The sequence below is a fragment of the Sorex fumeus genome, unplaced genomic scaffold (assembly GCF_029834395.1).
Source record: "Sorex fumeus unplaced genomic scaffold, SorFum_2.1 ptg000043l, whole genome shotgun sequence".
Classification (NCBI taxonomy): Eukaryota; Metazoa; Chordata; class Mammalia; order Eulipotyphla; family Soricidae; genus Sorex; species Sorex fumeus.
The window spans coordinates 27,931,568-27,949,801 of NW_026606100.1; positions in this window are offsets into that span (position 1 = coordinate 27,931,568).

Here is an 18,234-nt window from a genome sequence, read left to right on the forward strand (position 1 = left end):
CTTCTCCTGCTTCTCCTAAGAGGGAAGGGAAGATGGGGGTGAGGAGGAAGAGGATGGAGCTGAGCCACAGTCCTCTAGGCACAGAAAGAATAGATCAAAGCTGAGGAGAAAAGAGGTTTTATTGGGGGTGGGAAATGGGGCATCTTTGAGAATCTGACGGAGAGTAGGACAACAACCTTCAAAACACAAAAATTAAAAGAATTAACAAACCTCAAACCAGAAAGTGTTGGGGTCTGGGCAGGAGAAAATCATTACCTGTTCCGGCCACCTCCCCTCTCACTCCTTGCAGCTGAGGAAGCCCCAGACAGAACCAGATTAATGATGTTCTGACACATTTCCTCCAGGGCAGTGGAGAGGCGCTGAGGACGCTTGCGGGGAGAGAGGTCTACTACGTCTCTGCATGAAAGACAAATGGCGTGCGCTCAGACAGTAAGCGACTGACACAGACCAGTTGCTTTTTGAGGTGTTGGGGACCAAAACTCAGCCTTCCACAGTTGAATTAGGATCTGGGCTGGGCCCTGCAACCCAAGTCTTCCTCACACCACAGGGCCAACTGGTGGTAATGATGAAGGAGATCGTTACTACTATCTCCTTCCAGCATTTGCCTAAACCTGACTGGGTGGAGGGAGCACTTTCTCTTCTCTCAGCAACTTGCCCTCCGCCAATACCAGCACGGGCTCAGCTGTCAGCCTGCAAAGCCAACAGGAGCTTTACAATGACTGTGTAGACACACGCTGGGACAAAGTCTGCCGCCATTCCGAGTCAAATGCCCTGATCTGGAATGCTAGCACCATTTGCCAACTAGGAGACTTGGAGAAAATGCCTGTCTCTTTCCTGAATTCTGCTGTGCTGTAGAATTGGGGTGGGGGTAACAATGACATGGACTTGGCTTCTTTCTCCCTCTGGTATTACCAAATGAGATCAGAATTGTCAGGTGTTCATGCCATAGTTTTTTTCTTTTGGGGGGGGGTCACACCTGGTGATGCACAGGGGTTACCTCCTGGCTCTGCACTCAGGAATTACTCCTGGCAGTGCTCAGGGGACCATATGGGATGCTCGGAATCGAACCCGGGTCAGCCACGTGCAAGGCAAACGCCCTACCCGCTGTGCTATCTCTCCAGCCTCCCATGTCATAGTTTTGAACGATGGTCAGATACAAGAGATCTTGCTATAATTTTATTTTATTTTTTAAGATCAATCAATGCCAGGGGCCGGAGTGATAGCACAGTACTAGGGGATTAGCCTTGCCTGAGGCCAGCCCGGGTTTGATGCCTGGCATCGCATATGGTCCACCTGTGCACTGCCAGGAGTAATTCCTGAGTGCAGTGCCAGTAACCCCTGAGCACCACCAGGTGGGACAAAAAGAGAGAGAGAGAGAGAGAGAGAGAGAGAGAGAGAGAGAGAGAGAGAGAGAGAGAGAGAAAGAGAAAAAAAATCAATCAAGGCCAGTCTGCTGGGTGGAATAAATGAATGGAGAAGATAAACAAACAAACAAACAAACAAAACAGTTGCAAACACCATCACAGAGCAGAAGTTTGCAGGGCAGAGGGTGCGAGCATTTGGACTTAGGATTGCTCCCCACTTGAAGAGAAGAGGCTCCATGAGGTCCCCTCACAGACCTCAAGGCCAAACAGCCCGAGGGTAGAATTATAAATTCCACCAGTATTTTATTTTTCCTCAAGGCTCTGATTTAAGCTCCAGCTCTTTTATAGAGCCCCCAACTGCTAAGCCCTTCCTGGCAATCAAGCTCCTTGAGGCTGAGTATTAACAAAGCTGGGTTGTCTCCAAGCCTCCTTTCTTCTGCTTGCAGTTGGCATCACCCTGGGATGGAACCTGATGAAACACCCGTTTGCATTGCCTGCCCATGTCTCGCTGGCCATCCTTCCTGCAGCTGGGCCCCTCGGTGAGCATTTCAATCAGCACCCCCAAAGAGCTCCATCGTCCCCTGCTCCAGGAGGAAGCGAAATCGTCTCCTCGCTCACATGCTCCACTTCAAGCCATCAGCACGCACACCAGGGCACTTGCCACCTGCCTCCCTGACGGTGAAAACCGTCCAAATCCCCCCGAATTCCGCGCTTAGAGTCAGTGGAGCTTGAAGTAGGGGAGACCAGCCACTGAGCTCCTTCCTCCCAATGGTTCAAACAGGTTCCGTTCACCTGGCCTGTGGCAATACGGGCTTGGTCTCCAGCTGTCCTTCACTGAATTTCTCATCAGCTTCCTCACCCTTCCTTGTCTCTTGTTGATTGCTCCCAACCCTATTCACACTTGTGGCTTTATGGGAGTTTATTTATTCCCAGAGATGTCCTTATTATTTTCTGCCATGTCCCCAGCCCCTAAACACCCCAGCCCAGGTACTCGTAACGCTCTGGAAAGTGAAATGAACAAAGGGAAGCAAGGAGAAGCTCCACTGCCAACACAGTGCTATGCCATGTGGCACCCCCAGTCAACACAAAGCGACATTAAAGCAGCATTCTGCAAAGGGCTCTGCTCACTCACACTGGGGAACTGGAATCTCATTAACCACATCACTGGCTGGGGGCTGGGAGGAACCCTCCAATCCAGATTTTTAAAAAAATTATAATGATCTAATCAGGTCTATACCTCAGGATTTTTGAAACAACAAAAGAATTGTGACTATCCGAAAACTTCACTATGGAATGAGAATTAGCATCCGTTTACTGTAAAGTGAACTTAAGCATAATTATAGCTTGGGAACGACTGTGATCCAGAGGGATTCTGATATTAATTTCCAGTCACTCCTCACCCCAGGATTGGGGGAAATCCTCAGGCAAGTGGGAGCCAGGAAGCTGGTCTATGTTCTCCTGGTTTGGCCTTAGCGTCTCTGCACCTCAAAGCCTCCGACCCCCGCTTCCTGGCTGTTCTCGCCCCACCTGGGTCCATCCTGGGAGGCTCTGGGGAGGAAGTGGGGAGCTTCTTGAAGTCGGGATTGGTGTTTGCAGGGATGGCTGAGGTTCTGCTCACAATTCAGATTTTGAACTGAGAGTTAAAAGTGAGAAGGCCGCAGGCATGTGAGAGAGAAAAGAGAAGTGGCGAGCGATATTCTTCCATCTCTGGGGCCAGGGCCGATCCATGTGAGATCCAGGCTCTGCTGGAAAGAACAGAGTGACCATGAGGTGGTTTGGCCAGGCAAGGAATAAGGAGGGATACAGCATTTCACACTCCAGATGTCTGTGCTCCTTGTACAAAGACAGAGCAAGACAGCATTCAGGCTGAAAAGAACACCAGGATTTGGGGACAACGGAGTGCGGGGGTGGCGGGAAGGTAGGCAGGGACAGGGAGATGAGGATGGGGGAGGGGGAGGGAGGAGAGAGGATTGTGCTTTTTTTTTTTTTTGTCAGCATCCTTTACAATTCCAAACCAAACCTTTCAAACCAACAAGGTTGGGAACTAGCTGAAAAGTAGGTGCATGAGCGTGTGAAGTAGGAGCATGTGTAGGACGGAGGCCAAGCAGGCCTGAACCCAGTCACTGACCCAACTACAGACGCGATTGAGCTCATCTCCATCCTGGGAGCTGGCAAGAGCAGGCAGAGGGAACAGACCATCAGGCGCTTCCTCCACCGACTGCTTTAGGCAGCTGCAGGTCAGACCTGCTCAGAGAATCTTGGCTCACACCCGCTCTCAGCCTCCGAGAGGGCGAGTTGCAGTTCCAAGAGCAAAGCCATGATAGTCGTATACAAACCTGTGGGAGACATTTACTCAAAAAAATTGTAATTTGAGGAGGAGATAACACAACTATATGGACCACAGAGAGTTACAAAGTAAATTATTGCTCATGAGCCAAAATGAACCAGTGGGATCCATGGAGATAATGCAGCTTGTAAATTACTGCCTGGATTTTGATGCTCAAAGTAAAACATACAGTAACTAATTTAAAAGTTCCAAACATAAAATTAAAGTATCCAGTTATTACAGGGACTGTTTAAGTAAATGAAGGCTTCTATGCCCAACGGACTTTGGTGCATCTATTAAATATTATGATGATTATCAGCAGAATAACCCACACAAGGAGAAGCTTGTTATGATTTTAAGTGAAGTCATAACAAACACAGGATGATCACAACTGGGGAAAAAGAGAGAAAGAGTTTCTGGAGAAAGAACGAATTTGTGACATTTCAGTTTTATCGGTGCTTTTCTTCTCTCTCAGGCATCAAGGTGTTAACAGGATTTCATGCTCAAGAGCTCTAAGCGCAGGTAATTCTTTTTCTTTTGTTAGCTTTATGACATTACTCCTTGTAGTTTATTGTAGCAATATTACAAAAGAGATAAACAAAAGAAAAATAACTGCACTCATAATTCTACCCTGGATGGGTGAGAGTTTTGGTGTTGCCTTGCCAAATATTTTAATATGCAGATAGGTGGATCAGCGCATTTATTTCATAAAACCGACTCAGACTCTGCAGAGACAGAGTGTTAACAGCCACGGGGTGGGTGCTGGCTGGCTGAGGTACTCTGACCCTCTCTTCCCAGCAGAGGTTCACAGGCAGTAAGATTGATCCCAACATTTTTCACCCACCCGCGTCTGTCTGCTGCAGCTACAAAAAGCTGCTAAACATAAAAGCAAAGCTTCTGTACCACTGGCCCTGCTTCTGCAGCGGCAGCCCTCCCCTGGAATCTGATGAGCGCTCTGCTTTTGTCTTAGAAAAAAGCCGCGGAGGGCAGGTTGGCTCATCGAGTCTCATGCCCTTGCCAAATGGAGTGTGGACAGGGAAATGTCAAGTGGCTCTGGAAGCAGCGCTTGGCCACCCTCGAGGAGCAGGGGAGGGGTGCCCGCCAGCCCGCACCCCACCCTGGGGCACAGACGCAGGTGCCACCATCATGCCATCCTCTTCAGGCCCCATCTGCATATGCACCCAGAGGGGGAGGTGCTGTGTTCTCCAAGGATGCTTGGAAGAGACGAGCAAGGCCTAGTGCGGGCCGGGCCGTAGCCAGGAGGACCCAGCCCTGGGTAGGAGACACTGAGGGCCCAGGTGAGCTTCCTGGGGCTGCAGCAATGAAATGCCTGAAACATGAATGTCTGGTGTGTGTGAGGTCTGGGGTTCGAGTCCCAGCACCATACAAACAAAACACAGACACACAGAAACACACACATACACACACATCCCGACTACCACCACTACCGAAACAAAGGTCTGGGGCTGGAGAGAAGGTCCAGGGGTTCAGCTGCTTGCTTTGCACATGGCCAGCACCATGTATGGTCCTCTGAGCACTGCTGGGAGTGATCCCTGAGCAAGGAGCTAAGGGTATACCCTGAATCCCCATGGCCCACAAGAATCCCTGCGGCCCCTCCCCCAAAGTGCCGGAGAGATAACAGAACAGGCTGGAGGGCAGGCTTGCGTGCAGGTGTTCTTGTTCCCTCCCCAGCACTCATATTCCCTGGAGTATCTCAGGAAGTGACACTCGAGCACCAAGCTGTAAGTAGCTCCCTTGCGCTGCCAAGTGTTCCCCAAGCGAAAATAAAACACTACCAACATGGCCAGCCAGCCTGAAACAAGAGGAAGGTCTTTAGGTCAGCTGTCTGAAACGGAGCTGATGATCTGGTGACCAAGGGATCCTTGGTGATGACAACAGCCCACAGATCTCTGCCCCATGTGTGTGTGTGTGTGCGTGTGCGCATGTGTGTGTGTGTGTGTGTGTATGTGTGTGTGTATAGCAGTAACATCACAGAAGGGCGGGCGCCTCCCAGCGGCCTAAACTTAACCTTAACTTGATCAGCAGAGAGACCCTATGTTCCAGTAGGGACACTGGCATGTGTGGTGTCCCTACTGGAGTCCCTACTGGAGGGTGAAACTCAAACATCTTTCCCCTGCCTTTTCTTCCTGTGGTTGTTGCTGTCGTAATGAACCAGACTGACACACACACACTTTTTTTTATGCTCAAAGCTCACACATGCTCTTGGGGGAGCTTTTGGGGGAAGCTCATGGCAGGGGTGGGGGGTGTGCTCACACATGCTCTTTCGGGGGAGGACACGTCTCTGGAGGAGCACCACACATCAGCGGAGGAGCACATGTCTTGGGAGGGAGCACCACATGCCAGCAGTGGTGCTCACGCACATCCGTTCACACTGCTCCAGAGATCACACATTGCTGTGTTCGGACGTCTGAACAGCACAGTCTCCGGGTGCATGTGGGTGGCCCTGGAGATCAAACCTTTACCCTCATGCTTGCAGGGCAGGTGCTTTCCCACTGAGCCATCCCCAGGGTCCTGGGAAATTCAGCATATCTTTTTGGAGAATCACTTGACCCCATCTTCTTCCTTTATTTCAGATGTATAGAATAGACAAGGCCAAACATCTAATCACAGCACCATTTGCCTCCTAACACACCTCGAAAACACTGAGAATTTCTTTCAGGTGTGTGTGTGGGGGGGGGGGGAGGGTGTTTCCATGACAACCTTCGCTTTGGAAAAGTCATTTAACTTCTCTGGTTTTCTCATTCATTGCATGAGCGAAAGCAGTGACTTTTGAGGTGCTGACCCCGCCACCCTGGTGGGAACTAAATGTCATGGGGATGGCTGTGAACTGACCCAAGAGTACAAATTTGCCCTGGTCCCCACAGGTGACTCACACACTGTCCACAGAGGAGCTCCTCCTGTGCAATTAAAGGCAACTACCCGGGAAAAATTCTGGTATTCATCAACTAAAATAGAGCTCAGAGGTTTACCAAGGACTCACATTGGCCCTTCTGCATTGTGTGCAGGTGGGGTCACTCCAGGATTGGGGGCACTCACCTCGCAGTTCCTCAGCAGTTGTTTTGGGCTGTTGTGGTTCTCGACTGCTTATTCATACTTTTATTTATAAGTGGTATTGGTGTTTGTGCCCTCATTATCTATTTTAGTCCGATCAGAGTGCTTTGGTGGGGCCTAGGATGGGTATTTTGGTTCTGGAAAAGCGCTCGATGTTTAGATGTTTTATAGAAAGGAACTGAGGGACACATATTGGCTCAATGTGACACATATTCTTGCGGAGAAAGGGGGGGGCTTTTACATCCCTGGTTTGTGTCTCGGGAAAAGTGACATTCTGGATTCTCCGAACCGGAATCTTCTGCCAGGATGCAGGTTTTCAGGGCTAATCCTGGGAAGCCCTGAGCAAGTTGACATAACTGTGCCCCTATTGACAAGAGAAACTTCGCAGGGATCCCACCTGCCTGTGGATCTCAGCTAGTAACAGGGGGCTCACACCTGGTATTAGAGTAACTATGCTGCCAGAGCACCGCCGGGCACAGCCTTAGAATATAAAATCAAGTGTCTGACACCATTTCTTTTCTTCCATCATGAGTAGCTAGTGAGTCACCTATATCGCCTGTTCAATGAGTCCACTCACTTATTGAGCTCCCCCTTCCTAAAGGCATCCCCCCATTACCAACCTTGGGAGACACATGAAATATTCTTTGGCTCCCATCCAAGGACATAGAGACAAGAAAGTATAAGAGCCCCCCCGACTCCCCTTTCTCCCTGGTCCCACCTCTCCCCTTGAACTACACCCACGATGGACTCTGCTAGGTGGCACCATGTTGTCCATATGTGCGTGGGGAGGAGAATGCTTCTTTCTTCAACTCATCCCTGTGTCTCGGCTCGGCAGATTCGCACTCAGATTTGGGCCTTTTTGTGCTTTGACTGGATTGAACTCAACCCTCAGAGCCCTCCCCCCCCGCCCCCCATGAGACCTGACTGACTTAGCCTAGGAGCCCAGAGCCTGCCTGGGCCGGTCTGCCCTCCAGGCGTGGTCTCTATGCCCAGTTTGCTACATCAGAAGTCCCAAAGGCCCAGAATTTCCCACCCCGGAGCAGAGAACAAATGCCACTTTGCAAGGGCTTGAAATACCCACACAGACAGGCCAGAGGCTGAGCATGTTATTTGCTTCACTCACTTGCCTGGGCAGGAAGTCCTGCTGCAACTCAATGCTCCAACCTACCTCAGGACTGGGCCAGCCCACGCCTTCTACTTAGGCTCACATGGCCCCACGGACACAGTGGTCTCCATGAAAGGCAGCTAGCTTGTCTATAGGGAGCAGCAACCCCACCTCCCTCCTTCCCCAGCTGGAAGGGCTGTTCCAATACATACGCTCCTGTTTCCTAGGCACTGTCTGTTCAGAGCCCGCCTCTGTGTCCTGACCGAGTCCTGCCAGTGACACACTTCAGCCTTCCAGGTGGGTTAGCAATGGGGCTGCAGTTTATTTAGCTGCTAATCCCACTTCGGTGAAATCCCTTGATTCCACTATTGTAACTCATCTTGCTTTTTATCCTGACAGGCTCGAGTCATTCATACCTGACTCTTCCGTTCAACTCCTGCTGCTCCCCGGCTGTGGGGGCAGGAGTTGGCCCTTAGGGAGACTCACTAGAAGGTCATGTGTGCAGAAGGGAGGTTTTCTCATTATAGATGGAGGCAGGTCACTGGAAAAGCAGACCTAGGTTCTACCCCCTCCTAATAACCAGTTCCCTTTTAGGTCGTTCCTTCCCAAGGAAGTTTATTTACTATTATTAAACCTCTTCCCAGCTCCAAATATGGTCTGGTGTGGTCTGGACCAGTGTTTCTCACCCACGAGCCACATGGCAGGTCCTCAGGACTCTGCAAAGGGGCCACAAGTGAAAATTTTATAAATGAGGTTTCACAACTTGAGACTAAGGGGCCAAACGGTAGGATCAGGGGGTCACAGGGAAAAATCGAGAGAGGAAGGGGGCCACGATCAGAAAAAAGTTGAGAAACACTGATTTGGACATAATATTGATGAGTCTCTGGCTTATTGAGTGAAAACTTAACCCTTAGAGAGATAGGATAGAGTTGAAGGTATTTGCACTACTTCTGGTCCCCTGAGCACAGAGATAGAAGTAATTCCTGAGCACTGCCTGGTGTCACCAAAAAAAAAAGTCAAATGAACAACAACAACAACAACAACAAAAACAACAAAAACAAATCAAATGAACAAAACTTCTCAGTGCCTGAGACCTTCCATCTTCAACCTTTTTTTTTCTTTTTGGGTCACATTCGGTGATGCTCAGGGGTTACTCGGCTCATGCACTCATTCAGGACTCAGGAATTACTTCTAGCAGTGCTCAGGGGACCATATGGGATGCTGAGAATCGAACCCAGGTCGGCCACTTGCATGGCAAACACCCTACTCGCTGTGCTATAGCTCCAGCCCCAGCCCCCACTCCCATCTTCATCCTTGATGAAGGTTGGCTGCCCCACCCTGGAGAGCGGCATCAGCTGTTCTTAGTCTGAGAGTCCCTGTCAGTACCAACAGGTTTTGCAAAATCTGTCCCCAGAAGAAGCTAGGCTGCATCCCACCCTCAGGTCACAGGCTCTCGCCTCATGATGGCAGAGGTGGGCAAGAGCTGCTGGCATCTGCCAACGGAGACATGCTGCCTCCTGCAGGAGCCCCCCACTTCGCCACCTGGCCTGAAAGTGGGACTATGGGCAGCCACGCCCTGGGGCTCTGGCTTCCTGCGGACAAAGTCCCATTTCCCACTCATTTCCATTTCCAAACAGCTCACATGGGTGGTACCCCAGGAGGGAGCAAACAGGAGAGATGCGAGGGTCCCTCAGCTGGCCCTGGATAGTCCCTACCAACCCTGTGAATGTGTCTGCTTAGACAAGTGGAAGAACTGGACACCCCCAGCCTGCATCCCCCGATCTGCACCCTGGCTGTAGAAGGAAGCTTGCCTTCAGCCAGACCTCGGGGGTGCTCGGTAGCTTGAACTGTGCATCACACCTTAGTGTTGCTTTTCACAAATCCTCTTCCCATCCATCCATGTGTTCCTGGGCTCCCTGCCCGTTCCCACCTCCCGCCTCTGCCATATGGCACCTGCAAGTACTAGAATGCTGCTGCCTGCTTCACCCAGCACGTCAGCCTCTCTCGAGCGCCCTCTGCTGGGCCTCCCAGGTGGCTCCATCCTATCTCGCTTATGTGCCTGTCCTAAGGCACTGGAGTGATTGACCATCCTCTTGTGTGTGTGTTTTCTTCCCGCCCCCCCTCCTCCCACTGGACTGCAGTGCCCAGAGCAGAGAGGCCATTGTTTTCCATTCATATCTGCACCCGAATCAAGCCAGCTCATTAACCTCATTGCGGTTACTTCCTCATGGGTGAAGACAGACAATAGACTTTGTCAGAATTTAAGTGAAGTAATGCGTTTGCAATGCTTGCTTGGTTGCAGGGCCTGGCCCCTAAATCAAGGCTCAATCAACGGCAGCCACCATTATGCTCAGATTCTCCCTTTAGCTGTGTCCAACTCAAGCAAGACTCAACAGATCATGCAAATGGAGATGCCGCTGGTAGGAAAAGATAGGCTAGAGCAAGTATCGGAGTCAGATTGGGAAATCCGAGTGGGGGGAGGAATCGATAATTAAGACAACGCTGTGGCTCCCCGCTTCTAACAGACTAGAGACAGACAGGTTTGTAGCGGAGCCTATTGCTCTGCCAAAGCTCTTCCCTAAGGGGTGGAGAAGAGTGACTGTGTACAATGCTGCAGACCTGTACTTGTCAACTGACCTTGAACGTAACAAACAGCCCCAGAGGAAGGCAGCTCCAATTACAGCCACCAAGAGGGAGGAGCTCCTTCAAGGCAGATTGATTTATTGGGCCAGTAATATAGCTCAACAGCCCACACACAGACTCTGTCTTTGGCAAACCGCCCTGCCTACTTCCTTCTCTCTTGTTCTGATATATTGATCTGCGTGTGTGAGCTGTGTGGTTGATCGGAGGGGTGTCTGCATCTGGGCGTGTCTCTGTCTTTGAACGTCTGTGTCTGTCTCTGTGCATCTGTCTGCACACCCGTGTGTGGATGTATGTGCTTGTGTATGTGTGCCTGTGTCTATGTGTGTGTGTGCGCATCTGTATCTGTGTCTGCATGTGTGTTTGCACGTGTGACTGTGTGTGTGTCCTTGAAGGTGTGTCTGTGTGTACACTGTGTGTTTCTGTGTTTACATGTATCTGTGTGTATGTGTCTGTGCTTATGTGTGTCTGTGCATCTGGTGTGTGTGTGTGTGTATGTGTGTGTGTGTGCACGCACGCGCACGCAACCAAAGTCCCCAGGCAGCACCTCCTAGCCCCAAGCACCTTCTCTCCGCAGCATCGCCAAACCTCAAAAGGAAGTGACTCTTACTCCATTTCTTTATGTGGTGGCTTTCATGATCTTCTTTTGCTTCAGGTGCACCCGGAATGTTCCGGAGTGCCTCTCACCCTGTCTGAACCTGGTGTGCTGAGAGCAGTAACGTGTCATTTTGAAAGGAAGGAAGCGAACTAGTCTTTGTTGTGTGCCTTGTGCCAGGCAAAACATCTCCGTCCCCATTGATCAAACGGAACTGAGACTTGAAAGAGTTAAGGAGCTTTCCAAGACAAACGGAGGCAGAGCCAGATGCAAACCCAGGTGTGTCTGACCACTGGGTTCAGCGATGGTTGAGTCCAGGCTTCACCCTGCTGGGGGATGAAGGACAAACCACCACAGGAGAGAGACCCCAGGACCGTTTAAAATGGAACACTTTGAAATCTAGGTATACAATTCCAATCCCTGTTAGCAAACCTCTTTTGCACCTACCATGGGTCTGGCTGTGTGACTTCCTTTGTATAATCTATTGCCTTGGTAACAGATCGCAATATACACAAGTGACTTATAACAAAAGAGATTTGCTATCTCATAGTTTCCATACATTAGGAGTCTAGGCAAGTTTAGTGGAATGGTATGCTTAGGGTCACATGTTAACTAGGGCTGTGCTCTCCTCTTGAGGTTTGAGTGAGGACAGCCCTGTTTCCCTGTCACCAGGGACATTGGCAGCACTCATTTCCCCGAGGTTGTAGGACTGAGCTGAGAACTTCAGTATTTGCAGGTGGTGGTGAGTGTTGGGGGCCACACTCAGTGGTGTCCAGGGCTTACTCCTTGCTCTATGCTCTGGAGTCACTCTTGGCAGAGCCAGAGATCGAATCAGGATTGTCCATGTGCAAGGCCAATGCCTTAAGTCCTGCACCAGCTCTGTGGCTCAAGCTTCAGCGTTTTACTAGCTGTTGGCTAGTGACTGCTGACCACTCCTATGGCTGCAGTAGGTCCTTGCCCAGTGGGGACTTCCACCAAGCTCCTTCCTCTCCTCCTCACAACCAGCAAGGGAGGGAGGGATTCCAGCAAGAGGGGTGCCATTATCTGCTGTGACATCGGCACACATGCCTTGTTCTTATTGTGATATTATACTGGTTAGAAGCTAGTGACATGTCTCTAATGACTTAACCAGGTGAGGCCGACACTCAGAAGAGAGAACCAAGGCAATAGATTATACAAAGGAAGTCACACAGCCAGACCCATGGTAGGTGCAAAAGAGGTTTGCTAACAGGGATTGGAATTGTATACCTACATTTCAAGAGAACTTATGAGCATAAGTTCTGGGAAGCAGTGCCCTCAGTAGGGGCACCTGCAGGGTCTTCCCACCTCTCCTTTCTCTCCCTTCCCATTCCTCACTCCCCCCCCCCCCGACCTTGTCTGGTGCAGACTCTGACCTAGGGCTGCGCCATTAAATTAGAGTTTCCTAGTGACAGTGTTACCAGGTAATGCCTCTATTATAAGGATGCAAAACCCACATATAGAATATGACCCTAATTATGTAACACGTTACAGCTAAAACTGCTGTAAAATGGTAACTGATGATCACTGCCAGTAAGATGTTTAAATTTTACATTCTCTTCTAAAATTCATTCATTAAGAATGGCTTTGTCTATCAGACATAGACATGTATATGCATGCATGTATATTACATGCATACATATACGAGAGACACAAGTCTCTCTTGTAGTCTACCTATCAACCCACCTGTCATCTCCTACCTATACAAAATGGGGTTCCTACTGCATCTTACATTTTCATTAGCATTTTTCCATGTGATTAATAAGAGTAATCTCAAAACCATGTTTTTTTTAATTGCTGTTTGATATTCCGTCATAAGCAGTTACCATGATTAATTAACTATGTCTCTATTTGGGGACATTTAAGCTGTTTCCAATATTTTGTCATGGCAAACAACACGTATGAATATCCTTATGTCTAAATCCTCGGGGAAATCTCTGATATTTTTCTTTGGCTACGTGATAAGATGTCGAGTAACCCATGAAGCTCAGGGATGTTGGCTTGTAAGTCCCATTATCAATACAGATTTATTCCACTGCCAACAGTGTGTGACCGTCTTTTCCTTCAACCCTGGAAATATTCCATTATAAATAAAGTCTCCATTTTTATAGGTAAGACACAAGAGATTTGTTTTAATTACATGTCACTGATTCCGGGAGAGGTTAAAGATTTTTTTTCAGGTTCACCGCCCATTTGCATTTCTCCTCATATTACATGTTATGTTCCTTCTTGTTTCTTTTTCTGGGGGCATGAAGCCATGCCTGGCATCGCCCAGGGCTTACTTCTGGCTCTGCGCTCAGGAATCACTCTTTGCAGGGCTCAGGGGACCATATGGGATTCTGGGGATCAAAGCTGGGTCAGCTGCTTGTAAGGCAAATGCCCTACCTGCCATACTATCTCTCCGACCCCATGAGGTCCTTCTTGTTAGAAGTTTCCCATTGCCTGGGGTAGCAGGGTACAGCTGACTTTTGTCCCCTTGGCACTTTATCTTTACCGCAGGAGCAGAATCAATGTCTCACAGACAAACCCAGCAAGGTAGAGAGACTTTACAAACAGAAGATGCACCCTAGAGAACACAGCACATCAGGGCCGTTCCTTCACCTCTAACCTCTGGCCCTGTGACCCTCCATTCCTTCCCAGACTCGGAACACCGTGTTCCCTAATGACTTAGCCAGGTGAGGCTCATGTGCCTCTGAGGAAGTGTCCCTCCTGCTTGGGGGAAACGGACAACTGTAAATCAGGCCACAGCATGGTGCTGAATTATTTATCTTGGCATATTTCATGTGACGGCATCACCCAGGGACCCTCTGACCACTCTCTGTCCAGTCTGCAGTCATCACTTTGGGAACTACTCACCCCCAGTGGCTCCTCCGGAAGGCGTGTGGTGGGGGCAGACAGAGGGGAGGCACCCCCCAGGGCTGAGGCCTGATCGTGTGTCTGGGTCTTCCATGGACGTGAGACAGAAGCAGGAAATGACCAGAGAGTGGCTAATCCTTCCACTGGGGGCTGAGGCTGCTCTTTGATTCTCTCTGGCCTCAGAGCAACTGTCCCTCTAGGGGGTGTGCACTAGGATGCAGCTGCACAAGCAGTCGCTTCGGGAGCCATTCAGGCAGGACTAGATGGGATGAAAGAGTGTTCGGGCCCTCGGCCAGTGCTAATTAGCAATCAAGGCCCAGGCCCAACGCAGTGTTGCATAATAAATGATGATACATCCTTACAAGAGATATTAGGCTGCTATTAAAAATGTCTCCAAAGGACTTTTATGACAATGAAAAATGCTCCTGACATGAAATGAGACAAGGATGCAAAACCCACATATAGAATCTGACCCCAATTATGTAACATGTTACAGCTGAAACTGCTATAAAATGGTAACTGATGATCACTGCCGGTAAGATGTTTAAATTTTACATTCTCTTATAAAATTCGTTCGTAAAGAATGACTTTGTCTATCAGAAAATCTTTGAATGTGATGTGTCCCAGGCTCCTAGGGTTCCTTTTTGTCATTCTTTTTCTGTGAGTTTGGAAGGACGGGCTTTCCAGATGAAGAATGATGTCAACAAGGTAATTGCTGTCCCAGAAGATGAAGTCACATCTGATGATATGCAGCAGCCATGCTCAGTACCAGGGCTGCTTTCCTCTCTCCCCTCCCGCCTTCCCTCCCTATTTCCTTATTCTTTCCCTTCTCCCTTCCCCGCTCTCCCCTCCTCCCCCTCAATCCCTCCTTCTCTTCCTTCCTTCCTTCCTTCCTTCCTTCCTTCCTTCCTTCCTTCCTCCTTCCTTCTTCCTTTCCTTCCTCCTTCCTTCTTTCCTTCCTTCCTTCTGAAATTGGTAGGCTTATAAGCCATGGGTAGTTTATATGAGGCAGAGAAGAGAGAGATGGCCACTTTCTCCTGATACACCTATACCACTCCAGGACTGGTAGGGAAGGCTAAGACTGATAACGTCTGTGGATGAGCCGCTGTGCAGCATGGACCAGAGCCCAGACAGTTCCACAGTTAAGTCACACCTGATGCCCGCTTGACCTCAAGACATAGGAGTTAATCCACACCGCCCAATTTCTCTGGGAGCTGTGGACTCAGGCTGTAGCGAGAGAATTGCACTCTGCAGGAAAAGAAAGTTAGTCATAGGCCTTACCCTGGGTTTCCAGCTCCTTGTCCTATCTCACAGAAAATATTTTTGGGAGGAAACGAGCAGGGAAGTGAAAAAGCAGTTTTTATTTGGAGGTTTTGAAAAAGGGGAAAGAGAGAGAAAAAAGAGTAATGTGTTCAAGAGAGAAAGAAAACTTCTCCAAGGATGGAGAGAGCCCCAGTACAAATCTCAAGAGGGGAGATGCAGGTGACACATGTGCTTGGCCACATGTGCTCGGCCATGTGGGCACAAGCAATACATGGGCTTGGGCAGCATATGTGCGCCCTTTCTTTGTTCAAGGTGACTTTTATAGAGTTTTTCCCAAGCTATCCCACATGGGACTTCTAGCTAGGTAAGAGTCGTTGCTACAGTGGTTGCCAAGGGGGTAGGGTTGGCAGTGGTCCATGGTCCTCTTTGAAATTCCTTTGTTCATGCTGGATGGGGGTGGGCTGGAGGTGGGGGTTTCATCCTTCCCAGTGTCTCTTGGCAGCAAGTGAATGTCTTATGAAGCCTTAGTTCCGTGTCTGCAAGGTGGGCTTTTTGTAGCCTCAGGGCTATTGGGTTTATTACTTTTTAGGAATTCCATTGCCATGGGCCCTTTCCACTCTACTGCCTGCTTGCCTGTCTGCCTGTCTGCCTGTCTGCCTGACTTCCTTCCTTCCTTCCTTCCTTCCTTCCTTCCTTCCTTCCTTCCTTCTTTTATCCCTCCCTCCCTCCCTCCCTCCCTCCCTCCCTCCCTCCCTCCCTCCCTCCCTCCCTTCCTTCCCTCTTATATTCCTTCCCTCATATCTTCCTTCCTAAATTTTCCTGCACTTTGGGCCCTGGGGAATCTTTTGAAAAAATCAAATATCAGAACCAAAAACAAATTTTCAACAACCTCAGAAACGTTGTTCCAATTCCAATCATGGGGTCTATTTTGGCAATCCTTGCAATGGAAAAGTTTGGTGAACCGGAAGTCTGCTCTTTAACACAGTCCCACTAACAGGCTGTTTTTCATTCTGGCTACTAGGGAAAAAAAGAAGAACATTGTCTACTGTAGAATCCAAAAGTGACATTAGCATCTTTACCAAAATATTAGCAACAAGACCACGCATACTGAATAGTGTCAACTGCATTCCTGACATATTTAAACATTGTCTTCCTTGATCTTTAAAACAAATCCTTCCAGATGAGAAATCGAGTTTAGCAAGATTTATTAAGGACATGGATGTATCTTTATCCATATAAAAACACCCCAGGGAAAAGGAGAGAAGAGAAGCCAAGGAAGCTCTGTCTCCTCTGCTGATGGGGCCATTCTGGGCTGTGCCCTAGGGAGGCCACTGGAGGGTCATATTACTACAGAATCTTTTTTTTAAACTTCTTTAATTGAATCTCTGTGAGATAGAACCTTACAAAGCCGTTCATGATTGGATTTCAGTCATATAGTGTTCCAACACCCATCCCTCCACCAGTGTACATTTCCCAGCACCAGTGTCCCCAGGTTCCCTCCCATCATCCTCAACCCACCCCCTGCCTGCAGGTACTTTTCTTCTCTCTCTCTCTCTCTCTCTCTCTCTCTCTCTCTCTCTCTCTATCTCCTTTTGGATATTGTGGTTTGCAGTATTGTTACTGAGAGGTTATTAACACTCAGAGTTCTTGTCCAGGGTGATCATTCCCAGCTATTATTGTCATACTGGTCTCTTCTCTATCTTACCTACCCTCAACCCTAAACACACTTGTGGTTAGATCCAACCATTGACCAGTCCTCCTAATCCCTGTTTTCCCAGGCCATGGATATTTGTCTTTTACTACATATTTTTTATATACCACTAATGAATGCAGTCATTCTATATATGTTCCTTTCCTCTGACTCATTTCACTCAGCATGATACTCTCCATGTCCATCCATTTATAGGTAAATTCCATGACTTCATTTTTCCTAACAGCTGCAAAGTATTCCATTGTGTAGATGTGCCATAGTTTCTTCATCCATTCATCTGCTCATGGGCACTCAGGTTGTTTTCAGATTCTTGCTATTGTGAATATTGCTGCAGTGAACACAGGAGTGCAGGTGGTGTTTTTGCTGTGTGTTTTTGGGCCCCCAAGGTACTTTCCCAGAAGTGGTATTGCTGAGTCAAATGAAAGCTCAATTTCTAGCTTTTTGAGAAACATCCATATTTTTTTCCAAAAAGGCTGACCAATTGGCATTCCCACCAACAATGAAGGAGAGTCCCTTTCTCCCCACATCCACGCCAACACTGGTTGCTTTTGTTCTTTTGGATGTGTGCCAGTCTCTATACCACAGAATTTTTGTATGAATCTTCTCACTATGTGTGACAACCCAGCTTACTCTAGAATAACACAGTTGTGTATTGAAAGGGCTTAGTGATGCAACAACCATGGCGGATGGAAAGTAGAGATAGAACGCTCTAGAATCAGCAAAGGGAGCTCCCAGAGGCTCTCAGCTGAATTCACTTTGAATCACCTTTAATGATTCCTTGTCTGTTTTTGTCAGTTCTTTTTTTTATCATTTAATTATTTTTAAATGTAGACAAAAGCCACAACTGTTATTACAATTCCAGAATGAAATTGATTAGATAATAAAGCTCCAATATTAAAATCTATAAGTTAAAAATATTATTTTTTTGTCTGTGAAAAATTTTGTATCTTATCAAGGGATTGTTAAATCCTTGTCTAAGGAGTTACTAAGCTGTTTGTTGCTATTTGAGCCTTATATGTCATTGCTTTTTGTTCGTTGAGTTTAGTTGGCTTCTATGTTACTTTCCCATCTAACTGAATGTCTTCCTGCTGGAATTTCAATCCTAAGGAATTAGGAGGTGCCCTGTCCAGAGACTTCAGGATGGTCTGGGCCAATGAGCTGGCATGACAGCAGCTGTGGGAGGTGGGCGTAGCTTCCAGGGTCTCCATAAGCACAGGGGTTTGGGGGAGGGGCCGCTCACCCTGACTCCAGAAAGTACCAGAACTCTCAGCCTGGGAATAGGGT